The sequence below is a fragment of the Gadus macrocephalus genome, chromosome 17 (assembly GCF_031168955.1).
Source record: "Gadus macrocephalus chromosome 17, ASM3116895v1".
Taxonomy (NCBI): domain Eukaryota; kingdom Metazoa; phylum Chordata; class Actinopteri; order Gadiformes; family Gadidae; genus Gadus; species Gadus macrocephalus.
In genome coordinates, this window is record NC_082398.1 from 9,670,473 (window position 1) to 9,675,174 (window position 4,702).

The 4,702-nt window shown below is 47.0% G+C and overlaps 1 protein-coding gene across 1 annotated transcript in view; it reads right to left on the bottom strand.

Moving 5' to 3' along the window:
- Positions 1–3,857, bottom strand: part of htr2cl1 (5-hydroxytryptamine (serotonin) receptor 2C, G protein-coupled-like 1) — a 74,672-nt gene extending 70,815 nt beyond the window's left edge. Inside the window, exon 1 of the mRNA XM_060035896.1 lies at positions 3,359–3,857. The gene's annotated coding sequence lies outside the window, so the exon portion shown is untranslated. The remainder of the gene's footprint in view (positions 1–3,358) is intronic.
- Positions 3,858–4,702: the final 845 nt, after the last annotated feature.

The following is a 4,702-nucleotide window of genomic DNA, read 5'->3' on the forward strand; positions in this document are numbered from 1 at the left end:
GTGACAGAATACCTCTGAGCCGATTTAAAAAACTCCAATCCCTGGCCACGCTTCCGGTTTAAGCGTCACAAAACTAATAACATCCAAGAATAAAACTGACACCACCGTAGGCGACATGAACCCACTACAAGAAGAACACACAGTGACTGAGCTCAGGGACGACCCTCTCAGAGACTTGGGGTCAGGCAACCACGGCCATGGCTTCTGACACGAGACACAAGCGATTTTGGTCCACACGCGCATGCTGTGTTTACAACCGCGGTTGGCCCAACTGGACTCGCTGCATCACGCCGAAACCTCCAGCCAACAGAGAGAGAGAGAGGTTTTATCTGTTGAACTTTACTTTACAAACCCTGACCTTGTTTTGAATTTTGAGCTCACAACTTTTATAAATTTTATCGTAACGGTATTGCCATCTTTATTTGTGTACTTTTTTCTATCCCAAGTTCCCAGTCAACATGGATTTTTTATTGTAGGTTACATTTTTGGGTATGTTGGCATGTTTCCAATGCCGATAAAGCCCTTTTAATTGAAAATTTAATTGAGATAGGGAGTGAGATAGAGACAGAGAGACGGAGAGACAGAGACAGAGAGTGAGAGAGAGAGAGAGACTTGGTCGAATGCCATTCAAAGACATTTCACAGTCAATGAACACAACTGTCAACATCAGTCAAATATTTGGTCAATTTCACACATGACGGAGATGGAGAGACCCGCATAGCACTGTTAATATGGCAAAAGGTCATTTATATTATAGAAGAGATGAATGCACTAAAAAATGAACCAATGAAACACCCACAACGTCAGTGATGAAACGCCATAAATAGCATCAACACAAACACACAACACTCAGCACCAGCCTGGGCCCGAAATCCTCCTCATCATTACCACAAAAGTCTAATAATTAGCCGAATGAAAAACCAACACGGTCCAACCGAATCCCAATTGAAATTAACAAACCCAACCGCTAATATATTTGGGTTGGAGATGAGCTCCACTGAAATTGAGTCCTGGTGTAAATCAACTGGGACTGGAACCCCCTCAGCAGGAACCACAAACCTATACTGCCCTGTTGGGGGAATCAACCCTGTACCTTTAGGTGGCCCTGAAATATACAATAACCCAGATGTATCTCCCTTAGTACGAATGTCTTTTCCCTTCCCCACATGAACTGTCCTCATTCAATACACCGAACAATATGCTCCATCCATATTACACTAATCTGAAGCCCTGCGCTTTGAACAGGGAGACCCTGTTACTCTTGGTCCTTATTAGACCCTGAGGAGGAGGAAGAGGAAGAGGAGGAGGAAGAGGGTGAGAGGAGAGAGAGAGAGACTAGGGAGGAGAGAGAGAGAGAGAGAGAGAGAGAGAGAGAGAGAGACAGAGAGACAGAGAGACAGAGAGAAAGAGAGAGACAGAGAGAAAGAGAGAGACAGAGAGAAAGAGGAGAGACAGAGAGAGGGTGAGAGAGAGAGAGAGAGAGAGAGAGGAGAGAGAGAGAGAGAGAGAGAGAGAGAGAGAGAGAGAGAGAGAGAGAGAGAGAGACGGAAGGGAAGACGGAGAAGGAGGGAAGGGGGGGATAGAGGATAATGAGGAAACCCCAGAGCTGAGAGAGCTGATCTCGGGAGAGGCGTGCAATCTCAAATGCACCGCTCCGCACGCACGCACGCACGCATGAACGCACACAGGTCAGAGCGGGACGGCACAATCACGTCAGATCAGTTCAATTTCCCTCCCTTTGCAAGACCAAATCTGATTGTTCCTTTTAAGCCTCTCTCTCCCTTTCTATCAATTCCTCTCTGCCGTCTCTCTCAATGTGTCTCTCTCCCCCTCTATGTCTCTTAGCTGCTCTCACCGTCTCTCTCTCCTCTATGTATCTCTCCCCCTCTCTCCATGACTCTCTATGTATCTTATTCTGACTCTCTATCACACCCCCTCCATGCATTTCTTTATCACAGCCTCTACATATCCCTCTCCGCCTCTCTCTGTGTCTCTCCCCCTCTCGCTCCTAAGCTCTCTCTCTCTCTGGGGAGACACAGGTAGTGGTCCTTGATCTGCCGCAGATGAGATTTGACGCAACAGAAAAGCAATTACCAGCACAGCAACACACACTCACAATTCGACACAGAGAGAGAAACATGAGAGAGATAGAGGGAGATAACAAGTCTTTAATATGCATGTGAGTACAGGAATGGACTCACACTCGCTGTCGCTGTAGGCACAGGAGATATTTGCTCCATCAACAAACTGATCTAGCTGTGTGTGTGTGTGTGTGTGTGTGTGTGTGTGTGTGTGTGTGTGTGTGTGTGTGTGTGTGTGTGTGTGTGTGTGTTTCCAACACACTTCTTAAATTTATCCTGATTCCCAGACAAACAGTCTGAGAGTCGAAAAGAGAGATACAGACTTTAATGGACCTCAAACTCGCAGTGACGTCAATCAAAAAAGTAGTAGACCATTCATTAGGACCCGGCCGCGTGCACCACGACATCTGACCGACCACCGGGTAACGCCTGTCTGCATACGGAATTAGGCTCCGCACTTAACTGCGAGCCAAGGGGGACTAGTAGACTATACGTAACACCAAACCGCCACCATGACAAGAAACGGTGGCGTTTTCCTTTTGTAGGTCTGTTACAAAAGCGACCAATAGAAACACACCAAATCTGTCAAGTGTTGACGCATATCTAGGCCAAAGTTAATTGAAGAAATAACCGTGGTGTTTGACAAAGTCCAATGTCCTGGGCGCTTTAATCCGCCCGAAGCATGGTGGATTAGCAGAAAAACACACACCCACACGCACACACGCACACAAGAATGATTCACCTCCCAATGTGGTGCAGGTATTTTGCGCCATTCCATGTGAGGCGCCGCCAATCGCATGACTATGGCGCTCCAATCAAAGTGAGAGTGAGGAACTATTATCAACACCCGCACGGTATTCGGCAGAAGCCCTCCTCCCCACTACATACACACACATACACAGACACACACACACACACACACACACACCGACCACCATTAACCGTCAAGGTGAGAGAACAATGCGTAAAAATGCGTTTTTACGCGCTCTGGCGCTCTGTGTCTATCCTCTGCATTACCAGTCCTCGAGTCACACAACACCTCAAACAACATCAGTCCGATTCAAATAGAACAGCCAAAAAGGATATACATGAATTCGAAAAAGACACGGCATGTTTCTACAAAATAGCTATCCATCTATCCAGCGGCATACATGCTACTCGTGTGTGCCTCAAGTCGCCAGCCTCTAAAGCTACAAGTGCGCACTGGCTCAGCCGATCAAAGACCCACCAAGGGAATGCGTCTGAATAGGAATGGGGTTGAAATAAGCCGCCCTTACCCAAGAAATGATCCTCGACCCATGGCGACACTTTCGATGGTTATTTAGAAGAAATTTTCCATTGCAGCCTCCGCCTTCCCCCAGTGGTCCTCCTCGTGTTCCGGTCCGGTCCTGCGCTGGACCAGTAGGACACTTCTCCTTCCTTTACATGCTCTCCTACCAGGGAAACGAAAAGCACCCACACGCACAACCAATCCTATCTCCACGCCGGACTAAGGAACACGCGTGGCTGGAGTCCAGGTTTTATCCTCTCTTGGTATGTCACGGCTCTTTTTATTGCAGGATCTGTCCTGGAGAGAGTGACCAACAATGCGCCTACGATCAAATGAACCGTTAAAAAAGACGCTAAAGTGGAACGAAAACAAACGCTGGTGGAGTATGTTTTAAAACCGGAGGGTCCCGCGGCGCAGTACGAGAATCAACGGATGGTGTTCCACCGACAGTCGGTGAACGTTATGAACCGGGGTGGGTTGGATAGGCCGGTCAGAGAGAGAGAAAGACTGGGGGGAGGGGGGGGGCACACACACAGAGAGAGAGAGAGAGAGAGAGAGAGCGAAGAGAGAGAGAGGAGAGAGAGAGAGAGTGAGAGATGAGGAGTGAGAGAGAGAAGAGAGAGAGAGAGAGAGAGAGAGAGAGAGAGAGAGAGAGAGAGAGAGAGAGAGAGAGAGAGAGAGAGAGAGAGAGAGAACAAGTTCAATGTGAGAGGGCTTTTCTTGACACACTGCTGCGCCACCTACAATTTAAAATCCCATTGTTCATAAAAGGGATTTTAGTGAGAGCACGTGTCCGTTTGTCCGCCAGCTGGATCCTTCGGCAGGACAAGCCGTCTCTGCTCGGGTCACGACGGCTCCTAAGCGTGTTGTATTACTAGAATATGTGTCCATTAAATCTGTAGTCGCTGCTATGACTCACCACTTCATCTAATTAAGGTAATGGTACCAGACTGGTTGATAAATGAGGGTTTTGACCCTAAAGTAGGGTGTCAAAGATGGGTCGAACGAAATGCATATAAAAAAAACATTACAAATTTTAAAATCCAACCGCATTAAAAGGTGTGAAGTGTACAATTTTGGATGCAAATATCTAAAAACTACTTAAATATTTTGTTTATGGAACACCCAAAAACAGTCGTCCAACGAATTTATTGATACGATTTTTCAATATCGATCTATTGCTACGATGCGCCAATTGGACTAGTGGCATGCGTGCCACTGAGATAATGCAACGTCCCCCACACATAGATTTACTTGGGCGGGTCATTTTATTTTTGTATTTCTTCATCCTTCCGAGAGAATGATACAAACCGCAATACTTGTGTACTAGCGCCTTTCTAGGTGTGTCTGA